Source organism: Oncorhynchus masou, unplaced genomic scaffold (genome assembly GCF_036934945.1).
Source record: "Oncorhynchus masou masou isolate Uvic2021 unplaced genomic scaffold, UVic_Omas_1.1 unplaced_scaffold_3610, whole genome shotgun sequence".
Lineage (NCBI taxonomy): Eukaryota > Metazoa > Chordata > Actinopteri > Salmoniformes > Salmonidae > Oncorhynchus > Oncorhynchus masou.
Genome location: NW_027010015.1, coordinates 14,619 through 34,467, shown reverse-complemented (window position 1 = coordinate 34,467; position 19,849 = coordinate 14,619). Strand labels below are relative to the sequence as shown.

General features: G+C 45.8%; 1 pseudogene; it reads right to left on the bottom strand.

Annotated features, from left to right (window-relative positions):
- Positions 1-4,566: 4,566 nt before the first annotated feature.
- On the bottom strand, positions 4,567-7,783 carry LOC135534583 (reticulon-4 receptor-like 2; annotated as a pseudogene).
- Positions 7,784-19,849: the final 12,066 nt, after the last annotated feature.

Here is a 19,849-nt window from a genome sequence, read left to right as displayed (position 1 = left end):
GGCTCTCTTTACTTTTCAAGGCGAATAATTACAACCTTGCAGATTAGCACTGGAGTGATAAACGATCAGATGGTCATGTACAGGTAGAGATATTGGTGTGCAAAAGAGCAGAAAAGTAAATAAATAAAAACAGTGTGGGGATGAGGTAGGTGAAAATGGGTGGGTTATTTACCAATAGACTATGTACAGCTGCAGCGATCGGTTAGCCTTAGTGAATGTCATGGAACATTGAGTCAAATAGAACCTATTTTTAAAAACTCTTATAAAGTTGGTTTTGTAGCTTAAACTGGGAATTTGATATATTTTACTGATATTATTGTTTGTTTGTTTCATATCTGCAAAGTAGCTAAAACGCTGTCAGTTCCACTTTAAGAGCCTATTGTAATATTGATGTACTGTACATTAAGAGCCTATTGTAATATTGATGTACTGTACATTAAGAGCCTATTGTAATATTGATGTACTGTACATTAAGATACTTTGTTGTAACATTGATGTACTGAACATTAAGATACTATTGTAATATTGATGTACTGAACATTAAGATACTATTGTAATATTGATGGTGTTACATGGTAACTGTTATCATCTACAAATGGACATTTGCCTGGAAGTCGAAGAAAGTATTGGTGTGTGTGCGTGCGTGCGTGTGCGTGTGTGTGTGCGTGCGTGCGTGTGTGTGTGCGTGTGTGCGTGTGTGTGCGTGTGTGTGAGTGTGTGTGTGTGTGTGTGTGTGTGTGTGTGTGTGTGTGTGTGTGTGTGTGTGTGTGTGTGTGCGTGTGTGTGTGTGTGTGTGTGTGCGTGTGTGTGTGTGTGTGTGTGTGTCCCTCTGGACTTTCCAAGGCTGATATCCAAATCCTTCAAATGATACGCCCACGCAAATCATTTTTTCAAAACAAAGTTCAGTATTTATTTCTTTATATAATGTTGCCTCTTTCCTTCCACAGTGAGAAAGATGACAGCAGAAGACAACTCAATCTCCTCTCACAGTCAAGTAGATACCAAAATATAGTTTTCTCACACATACATACACTCTTTCTCTCTCACACTCTCTCACTAGGTCAAGCAGGCAGGTTTAATTTACAGTCCAATCATTGGGTAAAATGGTATGACTGGGGCTTTGGTCGTCTGAAAGTGACCTGACTGTCATGGCCACAGAAGAGCACCGAGGCCCAGTTTGACCTCACCCTAATGGCTGACATATATGGATAGACACAGTGTTACCACAGCAGAGCAGAACACAAACCAATCCCTGGACTCTCTTACTAGTGAACAGCGTATTGTTGAGTCCATAGAATCCTGTTTCTATGGTTGACTCACATGTATTGAAAGGCTGTGTCCCATAGGGCACCTTACTCCCTAGTTAGTGGTCTACATTTGAACGAGGCCCATGCATAGGGGACAGGGTGCCATTTGGGATTCAACCCAAAATCTCCAACTGAATAACATAGGTAATGCTTTTCTTTAAAAGCGAGGCGATTTCAGAAAGCACAATCTATGTAACTACTGTAACAGAAATAGATTGCAATGACATTACATGGAGCTGCAAGACAGTCTGTCTGTCTGTCTGTCTGTCTGTCTGTCTGTCTGTCTCTCTCTCTCACTCTTTCTCTCTGTCTGTCTGTTTCTCACCACTTTGTCTAGAAACTCATAACTTAAGGTGTGTGTGTGTGTGTGTGTGTGTGTGTGTGTGTGTGTGTGTGTGTGTGTGTGTGTGTGTGTGTGTGTGTGTGTGTGTGTGTGTGTGTGTGTGTGTGTGTGTGTGTGTGTGTGTGTGTGTGTGTGTGTGTGTGTGTGTGTGTGTGCTCTGTTCTCCTCCTACTCATACCCTATCTCAGCCTGTCCTTGCCCTCTTCACCTCTACTGAAAACATCTATGTAAAAGGAACGGTCTCTCTCCTCCCTCCCTCCTTCCTCCCCTCTTTCTCTCTCTCTCCTTCTTCCTTCCGCTCCCTCCTTTAATTTCTCTCTCTCTTCAGAGGGATGGAGCACGCAGGGGTGAGTGCTTTACAGAAACAGGTGACCGGTAGGATAAAGAAAGGAAGAGAGAGAGACAGAGAGAGAGGGGAGGAAGGAGGGAGGGAGGGATGATTCGTCAGCACGCCTACCCACCCTCCAACAAAGCCTTGTAGAAACTCAGACAAACGAGTAGGAAGAAAGGAAGAGGAGAGGAAGTCTGTTTTTGGTCACCTCCTCAGAGGTCCTCCTCCTTTCTCTGACGTTGCTTCAGCTGTCCGCCAATCAGATTCCAGTCTCTCTCTTAAACTGTCTTCCGTCGATCACTGGTCGCCAAGGCATGAATAGGTCAGTCAGTCTGTCAGCAAGTCAAGGAATTATGTCTCTCTGTGAGTCAGCAAAGTCTGTGAGTAACAATTTGGTCCCTCTGTTGTTCTGTCCATCTGTCAATCAATCTCAGTAAAGCCACAATGTAACTCTCCTTGTCTCTCCCTGCTGGGACACTGCCAGGCTTTTCCACCCATTCATTCTGTGCCAGGATCTCTGAGCTCAGTAGTCCAGAACAGTCCTATTGGAATAATATGGCTGGTCAATCACTAGTCGGTCTTATTGGTTTGGAGTGTCCAGTCCAGTCCAGTCATCACATGTGCCATTCTATGTCTCTTTCAGTTCCAGTTCTAGATCTCTTCTTGAGTTCTATGCAGTTCAGTTACTGGTTGATTCTTCTGAGTTGAACTAAGTTGATTCTTCTGAGTTGAACTAAGTTGATTCCTCTGAGTTGAACTAAGTTGATTCTTCTGAGTTGAACTAAGTTGATTCTGCTTAGTTGATGTGGGAAGGGGAGTATTAGACTAGAAACATTGGGGTGGGTATGATAGATGGAACTGGGGGCTGAGTTGAAAACACTTAATTTGTTTGTTTACTCATCATCAAGTTTTTGACTATAGGACTAACAAGCAGCCATGGGCTCTGTCTGAAATGGCACCCTGTTCCCTATGTAGTGCAGTGTCAAAAGTAGTGCACTACTTTCACCTTCCAAAGAAGTGAGTGAGCATTCCAAGAGAGAGAACAAATTACTTAAAGAGATCAATTATTGATCAAGTAAAATCAGTTTGAAACACAACGGCTGCTGCACCCAAAGAAAAGTCTCACAAATGTTATTCAGAATCTCAATAGGTCTTTTTATCTCTCAAACGGGTCATGTCACACATTCCGTCAATGACATCACAAACAAACAGCGATAGCCAATCAGAACAGCGACTGACACTGCCAGACAGGAAGCATCCTTCCCCTGTGGCTTCTATGGTGATGATGTCATATTTACAGGACATGAAGTTATACAAAGACTGAACTTGAATACCTGAAGTGATTGCTTGTCTCTCCTATAAAATATCTCATGGTCAAAGGACAGTACTGTCATTTTCTCTCTCTTTCTTTCGTTATTTCTTCATTTCACCGTGTCTCACATTCCTTTGCTTTATTTATATTGCCTGTGCTGTCCTTGCTCCCTCTCTTCCGTTCTCTTTATTATTTATTATTCTCTCCCTCGCTCTCTGTCCTTTCCTGTTGCGCTTTCTTCTCTTCTCTTCCACCCTCTCTGTCCTCTAGCTTCTTCCTTTGGTAACTTTTTAACTCATCACTCTCTCTGCCTTTCTGTCTCTCTACCTTTACATATCTCTCTACATATCCTCTCTGTGTGTCTTTCTCTCTCTCTACCTTTACATATCTCTCTACATATCCTCTCTCTGTGTGTCTTTCTCTCTCTCTACCGTTACATATCTCTCTACATATCCTCTCTCTGTGTGTCTTTCTCTCTCTCTACCTTTTCATATCTCTCTACATATCCTCTCTCTGTGTGTCTTTCTCTCTCTCTACCTTTTCATATCTCTCTACATATCCTCTCTCTGTGTGTCTGTCTCTCTCTCTACCGTTACATATCTCTCTACATATCCTCTCTGAACCTTCTCGTACGCTGGTGACTGCCTCTCTTTCATTCCTTCATCCCTTCTTTTCTCTCTCCCCTTGGCGATTTCTCTGTAAACAATCCATTATGAAGTAGGCATCGTGGTAGACAACATACAAAGAAGGATATCCCAACTGCACTGCACCATCAAGTACACCCACCTATTTACAGTACAGTTGTCAGAGTTAGTACCACAGTAGAAATGTAGATACTGTCGTAACTGTAATCATAGCACTTGTAGTAGCAGACATATTCGGAATAGTAGTAGTATAATAGTCGTAGCACTTGTAGTTGTAATATTCCTCCAAGTGACAACAGTTATAGCATTCGCAACAGTAAGTAGCACTGGTGTTAGCTGTAGAGCGTTACAGGTGACCACTGACCCCTGATTGCAGGCGTCGTCACGGCAACCAACACACCAGACAGGTGAGATGCACCTGTTGTAGTAACAGCCTTGGTTGACTACTGTACTGTACTATATTGTACTATGTACAATAGTGTACTATGTACTGTCAGCCATTGTTGTTTAACCCTGCATTAAGTTAGAAGTAACAATCTAACCCCCCCTTTGTATCCCCTGCTGTCCTGTACTACTGACAGAGGTTATCCAGTAGGACATCAGAGGGTTAACTAGGGAGGTACAGAGTCTTTAACAAGGGGTTCCCCATGCCCTGAGAGGGGCTGGGGCAAAGACAGGAACGGGAAGTGGGTACTCAGTCTGATTCAGCCAAATATGAGGTGTAGATTGATGGAGACGGCGAGTAGCGAGAGGGCGAGGAGGAGTGAGAGAGAGGGGGATGATGTGGGGGTGGAGGAGGAGTTGGGAGGAGGCCATCGAAGTCAGGCGGACACTCCAGCTCGAAGCATCGCAGCGTGGTGCCGGCGTCCTCGTTCCCATAGTTCGCCCAGTACTCCTCAGCGTCGAGTTTGGGTAGTGCTGCCTCTTCCTCACCGAGCTCGTACTTGACGTTGGTGGAGGACACGATGGGTGGGTTGTTCTTTCCTTGGGGGAACGGGAAGGCCTTGATGGTCTCGGAGCTCTTCTCGAACACTGCCTTGGTCTGGGACTGGGGCTTGTGCTTGGAGAACCACCATCTTGTCTTGGTGCTGAAGGTCCTCGTGGTGGAGCCGGCCAGGGTGCCAGGGTCGGGGAGAGGGCAGAGGGCGAAGTCCATCTCACGGAGGAAGCGGAGGTCCATCCCGCGGCGGGGAGACGGGGAGGAACACAACAGCTCGGACGAGGAGACGCGGGCGCCACGGAACCACTCCCACAGGGGGAGGGCCTCGCAGCCACAGGACCAGGGGTTCCCATTGAGACGGAGGAACTCGATGCCCTGGGTGTCACGGAGAGCCTGGCCGGGGAGCTCAGCCAATGAGTTGTTGAACAGGAAGAGCATGGTCAGGCGTCCGAGGTCGCGGAACGCCCGGCGGTTAACCTGGCGCACACGATTGTCGTGGAGAAGAAGGCGGTCCAGGTTGACCAGGCCACGGAACACGTTCTCCGACAGAGTACGGATACGGTTTCCATGCAAGAAGAGCTGGCTCAGGTTGATGAGGTCAGAGAAGAGGTCATCCTGGAGGAAGTGGAGTTGGTTCTCCTACAAGGACGAAACAGGAAACAGGAAGAGGAAGTGGTCAGGTTGGGTCAGCTGATGATGGGCTACATCTCAGTAGTGGTGAGGTGAGAAACATTTGCACCTTCCACTAAGGGCATCTCATAACTATCACTGATGCAGCATGATTTGAATCATGATACAACATGATGTAATTGTGATTGTGATTATATAAAATGATGTAATTTTCACAGCTATGAGAATTCCCTGTAGTGTGTGTGTATGTGTGTTGTGTGTTTTTCATATGTGCCCGTGTGTGCATGAATATATGTGTACTGCCCCTACCTGCAGGTAGAGGAACTGCAGGCTGTACAGCTTGTGGAACAGGTCGTGGGGCAGGGCGGTAAGCTTGCAGCGGTGCATGTGGAGACTCTGGAGTTTCTCCAGGCCCCTGAAGGCACCTCCTTCCAGCCTGCGCAGGTGAGAGTTGTCCCCCAGGTCCAGCTCCTCTAGATCCCTCAGCTCACTAAAGGAGCCAGCCTCAATCCACGTGATGTTGTTGGAGAACAGCCACAGGACCTATAGGGGAGAGGGGAGGAGGGAGAGGAGGGGTGGAGGGAGAGTGTGAATATCAATATGTATTCTAAGGTCAGGTATTATTCTATGGTCATATTGTAGGTTGAGGCAGAGAGAGTTAGAAAGAGAGAGAGGGCAAAATCACACACTCAAACACCCGCCATGTCTCCTTTAAACAATCTACAGTCTCTTACCTGAGTCCCGAAGCCGAAAGAGCCGACTCTGAGCTCTGTAATTCGGTTGTTCTGTAGGAACACACGCTGCGAGTCGTAGGGCACGCCGACGGGCACGGAGGTGAAGTTCTGCGCCTGGCAGCTCACGGTCATGGGAGTCGGGTAGCACACGCATAGATGCGGGCACGCCGCCGACGGACCGGGTTTGCCGAGGACCAGCCACACCACCAGCCACAGGGACAGGCCGCCTGGGAGAGAGGGAAGCGGGGAGAAGTGAGTCTGGATGCGGGGTCGGGAAGGCGAAGCTAGCGGGAGCTGTCCGATAGCTGTGGTTCTGAAACTGTTTGGTGGTGGCCCGGATGGCAAACTGCTGCTGGAAATGTGGCAGTTGAATCCCAATACAGTTGATCAGTCAAATCTCAGATTACAATCAAAGTGTTGCTTATGTACCAAAATAGTTATGGATGCAGCAATAGTTTTTTCTCCCCAACATCAGTTTAAATTGTCACGTTTGAATACGGAGATATGAGGAAAAAATAGCTGGAGCTGTCCAGTAACAACGGTGCTGAAACCGTTGACGCAGACACTCAACTGCTGCACTAAACCACATTGCTACCTTCAGTTGATGCTAAATACTTTATGCAAAGCCTTTGTCTAATCTGAATACCTAAAATGTAGCATTTGGAAATTGTTGAAAACATTCACAAAATATCATTATATTGATGGAATGAGATTGTCATTTTAATACTGATTAAATAATTCACGCTCAATTTAGACAATATGAAGCTCAGTTAATTCATAATGAGTAAAGATTACAGCATCATGAGCCCATATGATGACAGAGATGACGTATGGTCACTTTAGAAGGCGTGATTGAGTAACCAAGTCTATGCGTAAAACTGCCTGTCTCTCTTAGCTTGCGTAAGGCATTACGCACGGCAGTATCGCAAAGTAAACCCAAGTAAAACGCATCTAAAACTATTACAAACATATTAAAAGTCGAAGTTAAGTTCCATATCTTACAAAGGGGATATCTGTCTACTGAATAGTTGCAAAGTAGGCCTACATCATAAAGTGAAATCAAAGTACAATCATAGCAAAATTGCAAGTTTAAAACGTCCCGTACTAAATCTATTTTACAAACGTATTGGAATTACAATCCATGTTGATGGCTGCATCTAACATGGCTGCAAAGCCCGCATTTTGTTTACATATTATCTGTGAATCATGCATTCCATTGCTAACTGGGTGAATTATTACCAAACTATCAAATCAGATACTTGGTCAAAGTCACAGCAGCCTAACTAACGCACAACACCTCTTACACTATTACATCAGAAGACAAACAGAATATAACGGGAAACCGTTAGAAAAGTGGTAGAAATAGGTCAACTGGAGGAAGGATTCTCAAAACTATCAAGTAAGATCGTTTCTAAAAGTCATAGTAACTCATGCACAACAGTATAAACCAATAGATGGTGGTAAGAAAATCCCGAGAAACTTACTTTTGAAGGTGCGCATGAATGAGCATTGTCTGCTCCGAGCGGTTGTAGGGGTGTCCATTTCAAACCAAAGCCGAAAGCGAGTTAGCCTGAGAGGGTGAAATACTGCCTGCTATCTCCGCTGACTGGTACTCTGGACGATTGGTTCCCGAGTCGGAGCGACTGAGAGAGTACCGAATGTTGGCTCCCGGTGTCCCATTTATACTCGAGAATCCCGTTAGCGCCTACGGTTGTGGGCACCACGGAATCCCCTACGTCACGGGCCAAGATCGAGGGAGGGGGGTAATTGAGAGAAGAGAAAAAACGGAAAGAGGAGGGGCCGTGCACTGTGCGTGCGGGTGATGAGAGGATTCTTGGAGAGACCGCGCGCGCAACCGCAGATAGCCCAGAGGACAGCGCTCCAAGATAGAGAAAGGAGTATATTCAGAGTCATGCGGGAGGGAGGGATGGAGTGAGTGATTGAGTGAGTGAGAGGAAGGGAGGGAGGTACGGAGGCACGATGCCCGGTAATGACTGCGCTTTGTGGAGGAGCGGAAGGCGGGTAGAGAAAGCAGCACTAGGTTCGCTGTCTGGCTCCGGATCAGAAGCCTCTATGGTCTGTTTCCGGGCGGCAACGGCACGCCTCAGAGAGAGGGGGGATAGAGAGATGAATGGAGAGCGAGAGAATAGAAGGAAGAGAGAGGAAAGGAGATCAGTGGGATTAAAACCAAATCTGATTAAACAGACGGAGGGGGGGACATTTACCTACTGCCAAAGGGAGGTTGTCGCACAGACATTTCTGAATGAATAATTCTACTTAGCCTATAAGGAGTGGAGACTTAGGAAATAAAACCCACAACACTCTCATGTGCCGAAGTAGTTGGTGACATGCGACATGAGACAGGAATGAATGAGTAGTCTTAGATATTATGAGTGGGACACATTCAGGTTGACATACAGAAGGATTTTGGAATGTGAAGGTGGGGGTTCTAGCGATATAATTGGGATTATCATTATATGGATCCAACTAGCTAATTGGTAAAACTCAGAGCGTTTTGGTGTAACTGGTCTGTCCAGCATAGTGTTTTGCTCATTTGGTGCTGTATACTTTCAAGCCAACCCAATGACAACCCCTGACGACTGACTTGCTTTAGCTCTCTAGGCTTTAGTTCAGTGGACTAACACAGTCTTGTGGTGCACAGGAGACCCAGTCGGCTACATACAGACAGACATGTAAAGAGACAGACAGACAAACGTAGACAGACAGGCTTTAGCTCAGCGGGCTAACTCAGTCTTGTGACATGCAGGAGACCCGGATTCCCCTGCCTCTCCCACACTATCAGCTGAGTGCGTTAGTTCCCTAGGTATTAGCTCAGCAGGGGAACACAGTCTTGTGGCAATCAGAAGACCCAGATTCTAACCCCAGTCAGTCACATATAAAGAGATAAAGGAACAGTCAGTTAATCAGATAAAGGAACAGTCAGTTAATCAGATAAAGGAACAGCCCGTTAATCAGATAAAGGAACAGTCAGTTAATCAGATAAAGGAACAGCCAGTTAATCAGATGAAGGAACAGTCAGTTAATCAGATAAAGGAACAGTCAGTTAATCAGATAAAGGAACAGTCAGTTAATCAGATAAAGGAACAGCCAGTTAATCAGATGAAGGAACAGCCAGTTAATCAGATAAAGGAACAGTCAGTTAATCAGATAAAGGAACAGTCAGTTAATCAGATAAAGGAACAGTCAGTTAATCAGATGAAGGAGCAGCCCGTTAATCAGATAAAGGAACAGTCAGTTAATCAGATAAAGGAACAGCCAGTTAATCAGATAAAGGAACAGCCAGTTAATCAGATAAAGGAACAGTCAGTTAATCAGATAAAGGAACAGTCAGTTAATCAGATAAAGGAACAGCCCGTTAATCAGATAAAGGAACAGTCAGTTAATCAGATAAAGGAACAGTCAGTTAATCAGATGAAGGAACAGTCAGTTAATCAGATAAAGGAACAGCCCGTTAATCAGATAAAGGAACAGTCAGTTAATCAGATGAAGGAACAGCCCGTTAATCAGATAAAGGAACAGCCCGTTAATCAGATAAAGGAACAGTCAGTTAATCAGATAAAGGAACAGTCAGTTAATCAGATAAAGGAACAGTCAGTTAATCAGATAAAGGAACAGTCAGTTAATCAGATAAAGGAACAGCCCGTTAATCAGATAAAGGAACAGCCCGTTAATCAGATAAAGGAACAGTCAGTTAATCAGATGAAGGAACAGCCCGTTAATCAGATAAAGGAACAGCCCGTTAATCAGATGAAGGAACAGTCAGTTAATCAGATGAAGGAACAGTCAGTTAATCAGATAAAGGAACAGTCAGTTAATCAGATGAAGGAACAGTCAGTTAATCAGATGAAGGAACAGTCAGTTAATCAGATGAAGGAACAGTCAGTTAATCAGATGTAGGAACAGCCCGTTAATCAGATAAAGGAACAGCCCGTTAATCAGATGAAGGAACAGATGATGAGGAATCATCAGTTAATCAGATGAAGGAACAGCCTCCTAATCAGATAAAGAAGATCTGGAACAGCTCAGTACTCTACTGCCCAACAGCCATGATGCATGAATAAAGCCACACAATCAGATGAAGGAACAGTCACACACACACACAACAGCACACAATCAGATGACACACACACACACACACATGACAACACACACACACACACACACACACACACACACACACACACACACACACACACACACACACACACACACACACACACACACAGTCAGCTTTCCCTTACCACTCCTACACACACCACCCACTCTCTCTCTCTCTGTGTGTGTGTGTGTGTGTGTGTGTGTATGTGTGTGTTTTTTTATGTGGCCATTCCAATATCTGTGAATAATTGATGTTTGTGACATAGACAAATAGAAATAGAGGCTTCCCCCTGCCACCCCCACCACCACCAGCTGTACATAGTTTGCCTTCTTGTGTGAGTGTGCGTGCGTCTCTCTCTCTCTATCTGTCTGTACAGTATCCGCCCGTCATGTCTTGCTGCACAGCGAAACCCAACATCTCTGATCCTAACCAGCTGGAATTAACCTGCCACCTTATTAGTTAATCAATCGGTTGATTGAAATGTTGCTACAATGTTGCTCTCTCCAGATGAAGTCAAACAGTCCCGCTGTCATAAAGACCCCATTGAGAGTGAGGTGGGTGAGTGGGGGGATGGATGAAGGGGGCAAGGGGCGGTGTGCTACCAGAGGTGATGGTGGGGCTGGTGTCCGTCCCTCTGATCTGAGGTGTGTGGTGAGGGTCGAGCGAGTCGATGTTCGCCGCTGAGCAAACACACCCCTGGGGTGTGGAGACAGATGGGGAAACAGGTGGACACACACACAAATGGTCGGGTACAGTACACACACACACACGGTCAGGTACAGTACACACACACAAATGGTCGGGTACAGTACACACACACACACACACACACGGTCAGGTACAGTACACACACACACACGGTCAGGTACAGTACACACACACACACACGGTCAGGTACAGTACACACACACACACGGTCAGGTACAGTACACACACACACACACGGTCAGGTACAGTACACACACACACACACACACACACACACACACACGGTCAGGTACAGTACACACACACACACGGTCAGGTACAGTACACACACACACACACGGTCAGGTACAGTACACACACACATTCTTACAGTTTACAGACGTGGAGAAACACACACACTCCCAGTCAGACACAGAAGCATCTTTGACTTCCGCTCTGCAGCTCACTGCTATAAGGCCAAAACTATTGAGCTTTTTTAAATTTCATATAGTCTTGCTCCTTTCCCCTCTCTCTCTCACTCTCTCGCTCTTCGTTCCTTTTGTCTCTCTCTCTTTCATTCACTCTGTCCTCTACAGGAGTTTTCATTCCTAGCCTTGGCGTCACCACTTCCGATTCACCATATCTAATTTCACTTCCTCCGACGGCATGTGGCATGTGTGCACTTACATGACTGGAGAGTGTGCGCGCGTGCGTGTGCGTGCGTGTGTGTGTGTGTGTGTATAGAAGCCCTTTTTCTCAACAGACTGGAATTTCAGTTCACTTAGATGTGACCTCAGCTCAGCTCTGCTGTGTACTCTTCATAGGAGCTCCATTATCCCTCAGCTGTAATAGACAGTATGCATCTGAAACGGCACCCTTTTCCCTATATAGTGCACTACTCTTGACCAGGGTCCATAGCACTGTGCTCAAAAGTAGTGCACTACAGTATATAGAGGATAGGGTGCCATTTTGGACAAAGTCAAAGTCTCAAGGCAACATTATTGGCTTGATTGTCTCTATGCTGCTCTGTGCCATTCTAAAGAAGCAGTAGACACTCCCAGCCATTCAAGGAAGAGTTGATAGTGTTCACGGCTGTAGTGTTGTAAAGTTGAATTTCCTGTTGATCAGGGCCTCAGCAGCTCTTCTTTGGTGGATGTCTACCTTCTTTTACTAGGACTTCCTTTTTCTGAAGTTTAAGTTCCGTTTCAACCTTTTGGGTGTGCATCTACCTCCTCTCTAAAAGGAGGATGGAGTGAGGGAGGGGGATGGAGAGAGGCAGGATGGAGAGAGTGGTGATGGAGGATGGAGGATGGAGAGAGAGTGGAGGGATGGAGAGAGGCAAGGAGGGATGGAGAGAGGGAGAATGGAGAGAGATGCAAGGAGGGAGGAGGGGGATGGAGAGAGAGTGAAGGGATTGCGAGAAGCAAGGAGGGATGGAGAGAGGTAGGAGGTATGGAGAGTGGTAGGAGGGAGGTAGGAGGGAAGGAGAGAGGCAAGGAGGGATGGAGAAAGGGATAGAGAGAGGGAGGAGTGATGGAGAGAGGCAAGGAGGGATGGAGAAAGGGATAGAGAGAGGGAGGAGTGATGGAGAGAGGCAAGGCAGGATGGAGAAAGGGAGGAGAGAGGGAGGATGGATGGAGAGAGGTAGGAGGGAGGATGGAGAAAGAGTGGAAGGATCGAGAGAGGCAAGGAGGGATGGAGAGAGGGAGAATGGATGGCGAGAGGTAGGAGTGATGAGAGATGCAAGGAGGGATGGAGAAAGGGATGGAGAGAGGGAGGAGGGATGTAGAGAGGGAGGAGGGATGGAGAGAGGTAGGAGGGATGGAGAGAGGGAGGAGGGATGGGGAGAGGGAGGAGGGATGGAGAGAGGGAGGAGGGATGAAGAGAGGTAGGAGGGATGGAGAGAGGGAGGAGGGATGGAGAGAGGTAGGAGGGATGGAGAGAGGGAGGAGGGATGGAGAGAGGGAGGAGGGATGGAGAGAGGGAGGAGGGATGGAGAGAGGTAGGAGGGATGGAGAGAGGTAGGAGGGATGGAGAGAGGGAGGAGGGATGGAGAGAGGTAGGAGGGATGTAGAGAGGGAGGAGGGATGGAGAGAGGTAGGAGGGATGGAGAGAGGGAGGAGGGATCGAGAGAGGTAGGAGGGATGGAAAGAGGGAGGGGGATGGAGAGAGGTAGGAGGGATGGAGAGAGGTAGGAGGGATGGAGAGAGGGAGGAGGGAGCATGGAGAGAGAGTGGAGGGCTGGAGACAGGCAAGAAGGGATGAGAGAGAGAAGGAGGGATGAGAAAGGGAGGAGGGAGGATGGATGAAGATATTCAGATGCTTGTACTGTAAAATATTGTCCTACATTAAGTCCATCCATCTTATCCAGTTTTTCACCTCTCCTTCCCGCTCTCCATCCTCCATCCATTCCCCTCTCCATCCCTCCTCCCTCTGTGCTGAGCTAATGCTCTCTCTCCTCTCTCCTCCTCTCATCTTGCTCACCCTGTGGAATAGCAAGGATTACCCTCTTTTCTCTCTCTCTCTCTCTGTCTTTCTCTCTCTCTCTCTCTGTCTCTCTGTCTTTCTCTGTCTCTCTGTCTTTCTCTCTCTCTCTGTCTTTCTTTCTCTCTCTCTCTCTGTCTTTCTTTCTCTCTCTCTCTCTCTGTCTTTCTTTCTCTCTCTCTCTCTCTGTCTTTCTTTCTCTCTCTCTCTCTCTGTCTTTCTTTCTCTCTCTCTCTCTCTGTCTTTCTTTCTCTCTCTCCCTCTTTCTCTCTCCATCATTTCATCGAACCACCCAATTGGATGTTTTTTCTCCATACCTGTCATAGGCCCCCAGTGGAATATACACCCCCCCCCACACACACACACACACACACACACGCACACACTTCTATTCTCCCGCCTGCCCTTCCCACCAGATTCCAATCTCCCTCCACTCCTTCCCTCTTTCTGCTCTCCCTCTCGCTCTCCCTCGTCTTTATTTATAAACTCTCAGACACAGGCACATCTCAAGGATGACGCAAATGTGAAAGCAATGCACCAAACCATGTGTGGGGTGGAGAGAGATGCGGGCGGATAGGAATACAAAAAGGAAGGGGAAAAGAGGGAGAAATGGAGATAGAGAAACACAAATAAAAGGAGTTGGGAAACAAATCCCTGCTGGCTTTCTTGTCAACTGGCAGTAAAGTCCGCTGCACCATCCATTTCCTCCCTACATTGAACAGGAACAATGTGGGGCATTGGAACAGTCAGGACTCTCAAAAACATTGTGCTATCTAGAACCATTTGTCCTTGTAGCAGAACTCCCATAACCAAGGTTCCAGATAGAACCCTTTTAAATCAGATAAAAACCATTTTGGTTACGAATAGCACCCTTTCAAGGGTTCTATTTGGAACTTATGGTTCGTTGTGGAACCTACAAGAGTTCCATATGACCAGAAAAGGGTTCTATTTGTCTGAGAGTGTACTCTACTGGATCAGTCAGTACTCATCTACTACCTGACATTTACCAAACTCACACAGCTCCTTTTGGCAACAGCATAATTACAAATTCCAAGGGTAAACCATGAGGTTCATGAACTTTACCTGACAGTACTAACCTACTACCTGTCATTTACCTGTCAGTACTCACCTACTACCTGTCATTTACCTGTCAGTACTCACCTACTACCTGTCATTTAATCTGTCAGTACTCACCTACTACCTGTCATTTACCTGTCAGTACTCACCTACTACCTGTCATTTATCTGTCAGTACTCACCTACTACCTGTCATTTACCTGTCAGTACTCACCTACTACCTGTCATTTACCTGTCAGTACTCACCTACTACCTGTCATTTACCTGTTAGTACTCACCTACTGCCTGTCATTTAATCTGTCAGTACTCACCTACTACCTGTCATTTACCTGTCAGTACTCACCTACTACCTGTCATTTACCTGTTAGTACTCACCTACTGCCTGTCATTTAATCTGTCAGTACTCACCTACTACCTGTCATTTATCTGTCAGTACTCACCTACTGCCTGTCATTTACCTGTCAGTACAAACATCCTACCTGTCATTTACATGTCAGTACTCACCTACTACCTGTCATTTACCTGTCAGTACAAACCTCCTACCTGTCATTTACCTGTCAGTACTCACCTACTACCTGTCATTTACCTGTCAGTACTCACCTACTACCTGTCATTTACCTGTCAGTACTCACCTACTACCTGTCATTTATCTGTCAGTACTCACATACTACCTGTCATTTACCTGTCAGTACTCACCTACTACCTGTCATTTACCTGTTAGTACTCACCTACTACCTGTCATTTATCTGTCAGTACTCACCTACTACCTGTCATTTACCTGTCAGTACTCACCTACTACCTGTCATTTACCTGTTAGTACTCACCTACTACCTGTCATTTACCTGTCAGTACTCACCTACTACCTGTCATTTATCTGTCAGTACTCACCTACTACCTGTCATTTACCTGTCAGTACTCACCTACTACCTGTCATTTACCTGTTAGTAGTACTCACCTACTACCTGTCATTTATCTGTCAGTACTCACCTACTACCTGTCATTTATCTGTCAGTACTCACCTACTACCTTCATTTACCTGTTAGTACTCACCTACTACCTGTCATTTACCTGTTAGTACTCACCTACTACCTGTCATTTATCTGTCAGTACTCACCTACTACCTGTCATTTACCTGTTAGTACTCACCTACTACCTGTCATTTGATGTCAGTACTCACCTACTACCTGTCATTTACCTGTTAGTACTCACCTACTACCTGTCATTATGATGTCAGTACTCACCTACTACCTGTCAGTACTCACCTACTACCTGTCATTTACCTGTCAGTACTCACCTACTACCTGTCATTTACCTGTCAGTACTCACCTACTACCTGTCATTATGATGTCAGTACTCACCTACTACCTGTCATTTACCTGTCAGTACTCACCTACTACCTGTCATTTACCTGTCAGTACTCACCTACTACCTGTCATTTACCTGTCAGTACTCACCTACTACCTGTCATTATGATGTCAGTACTCACCTACTACCTGTCATTATGATGTCAGTACTCACCTACTACCTGCCATTGTGATGTCAGTACTCACCTACTACCTGTCATTTACCTGTCAGTACTCACCTACTACCTGTCATTTACCTGTCAGTACTCACCTACTACCTGTCATTATGATGTCAGTACTCACCTACTACCTGTCATTATGATGTCAGTACTCACCTACTACCTGTCATTATGATGTCAGTACTCACCTACTACCTGCCATTGTGATGTCAGTACTCACCTACTACCTGTCATTGTGATGTCATACATTGTACTCTAATCCTGTCAAACTTCTACTCCTGAGTTCTGTTCTGTACTGTCAAGCTTTTTCTTTCCCCATCTCTCTCTCTCTCACTTTCTTTTCTCTGTGAACAGTGAACACACCCACTCGTTTGTCTGAGGAAAAGGGAGAGAAAGAGCAAGGAGTTACATATCAATCTTATATCACTCAACGAATGGAAAACAAGACTTCTCATAGAAGCTGAGACAGAGCATCAACATTATGACGCATAGAACTGTCAGAACTAACTCACAAATGTGTGTGTGTGTGGTGTGTGTGGTGTGTGTGGTGTGTATGTGTGTGTCAGCCAACCCTTTCCTCCTCTACATCATTTCATCATGTTTGACGTACAGTTTTGTAGGCCACATACATTATGCGCATACATTTCGAATGTGTTGTGGGAGCACATAGGTTACTCACACCAAACTGATTTATGTAATATTAATAGTTTGTTTTTCATCAGCTAGTCATGAATGGGGATAAGGAGAGAGAGAGAGAGATCCAATTGCAGAGGCTTTTTAAAAGAGCAACAAGCGATTTAAACCGATTGACTGATAACAATTGCATCTTATTTCAGTATATTCATAATTGAATTGATGTTAAGTCTCCTATATAGGGGGCTTTGAGTGGTTCTGGAATGGTTCTGACTGGGCTATTGCAGTTACCATATTACTGCCACACCGGCAGTCATGTGTCAGGACCGCAGTCCAATTCCACATGACCATGGACTCATGGTAATCGCCTCTTATGCACTCTGGACATGGTAGGACCCAACTCTCTAATGACTGAGGTGGTTAATGGCCTGGTACTCAGGGCTCCATTTTCCCTCTAACCACTCTGACATCAATCCAAATGCAATCGAGAATCACAACAAACACTTATCATCAAAACAGTATGATGCTTTTAAAACTCACCGTTAGGCAAAATGCAATTTGGCATACACACAGGCCCATGCACTGAGTTTACAAAACATTAAGAACACCTGCTCTTTCCATCACATAGAATCCAGGGGAACGCTATGATCCCTTATTGATGTCACTTGTTAAAGCTACTTCAATCAGTGTAGATGAAGGGGAGGAGACCTGGTTAAAGAAGGACTTTTAAGCCTTGAGACAATTGAAATATGGATTGTGTCTGTGTGCCATTCAGAGGGTGAATGGGTAAGACAACAGATTTAAGTGCCTTTTGAACAGGGTATGGTAGTAGGTGCCAGGCTCACCAGTTTGTGTCAAGAAATGCAACACTGAAGGGTTTTTCATGCGCAACAGTTTGCTGTGTGTATCAAGAATGGTCCACCACTCAAAGGACATCCAGCCAACTTGACACAAATGTGCATTGTCGTCAGCATATAAAGCATTTGATTCTTCCGTTCTCTTTACAGTGGAGTATCATTTGACTTCCAGTATTTAAGTAATAGATGCTCTAATATAAGTCACAACAATAGTAGTGTTCAACCCAATGGGTATCTCACCACATCCCCATATGCCATGTCTTGAAATATGCAGAGAGGGCTTAAAAGTAAACTTATATTGTAAAACTTCTGACAACTTTCTAACTCTGCCCAGGGTAGCCGGACTAGTAACCAGAAGGTTGCAAGTTCAAATCCCTGAGCTGACATGGTACAAATCTGTTCCTAGGCCATCATTGAAAATAAGTATTTGTTCTTAACTGACTTGCCTAATAAAATAATGAAAATAAATATATAAACTTTGGGAGCCATGCCATTCTAAAGAGGTGTATTCTAACAATAATATTTATGGGGAGATGGTTCCATTGAATTAGATCTGCTTTCATGTTGTTGAGTAATGGGATAAAGTCATCTTCATATATTTGTTGTTTGATGTCACAGAATTAGAAGGAGCATATTTAAGTTCACACAGGACACCAGATAAGACAGGAGAATTACACCAGATAAGACAGGAGAATTACACCAGATAAGACAGGAGAATTACACCAGATAAGACAGGAGAATTACACCAGATAAGACAGGAGAATTACACCAGATAAGACAGGAGAATTACACCAGATAAGACAGGAGAATTACACCAGATAAGACAGGAGAATTACACCAGATAAGACAGGAGAATTACACCAGATAAGACAGGAGAATTACACCAGATAAGACAGGAGAATTACACCAGATAAGACAGGAGAATTACACCAGATAAGACAGGAGAATTACACCAGATAAGACAGGAGAATTACACCAGATAAGACAGAGAATTAAGACACCAGATAAGACAGGAGAATTACACCAGATAAGACAGGAGAATTACACCAGATAAGACAGGAGAATTACACCAGATAAGACAGGAGAATTACACCAGATAAGACAGGAGAATTACACTAAGACAGCCCCCGGCACATGGACTATTGCAGCATAGATACTGGAGGCTGAGGCTGGGGAGGTTGGGTGACAATAACAATAACGGACAGGGCCAACCAGGCAGGACATAACCTCCCCAACACACATTGCCAAATCACAGCTCCCACACCACTAGAGGGATATCAACTCACCACCAACTTACTACCCTGAGACAAGGCTGAGTAAAGCCCACGAAGATCTCCTCCACCGCACGAGCCCGAGGGGAAGATCACGTCACTGACTAACCCACTCATGTCGGGTATAGTGAAAGAAAAGCCTGGCATGACGTGGCGCACCCCTCCACAAGAAAGAGCTGTAGTAAGTCAGTGACTCAGACCCTGTAGTAGGGTCAGAGGCAGAGAATCCCAGTGGAGAGAGGGGATCCGGTGAACAGCAAGGGCGGTTCGCTGGCTCCAGTGCCTTGCCGTTCACCTTTGCACTCCTGGGCCAGACGACACTCAATCATAGGACCTACTGAAGAGATGAGTCTTCAATAAAGACTTAAAGGTTGAGCCTGAGTCTGCGTCTCTCACATGGGTAGGCAGACCATTCCATAAAAATGGAGCTCTATAGAAGAAAGCCCTGCCTCCAGCTGTTTGCTTAGAAATTATAGGGACAATGAGGAGGCCTGAGTCTTGTGACCGTAGCGTACATGTAGGTATGTACGGCAGGACCAAATCAGAGAGATGGTAGGACCAAGTCCATGTAATGCTTTGTAGGTTAGCAGAAAGACCTTGAACTCAGCCTTAGCCTTAACAGGAAGCCAGCATAGAGACGCACTGGAGTAATATGGGTGTAAAACAATAGTCCTCCTCAAGATTCTAGCAGCTGTCGGGCCTCCCGGGTGGCGCAGTGGTTAAGGGTGCTGTACTGCAGCACCAGCTGTGCCATCAGAGACTCTGGGTTCGCGCCCAGACTCTGTCGTAACCGTGGGGTGACGCACAATTGGCCTAGCGTTGTCCGGGTTAGGGAGGGCTTAGTCGGTAGGGATATCCTTGTCTCATCGCGCACTCCTGTGGCGGGCCGGGGGCAGTGCGCGCTAGCCAAGGTTGACATTGGTGCGGCTGGCTTCCGGGTTGGATGGCGCTGTGTTAA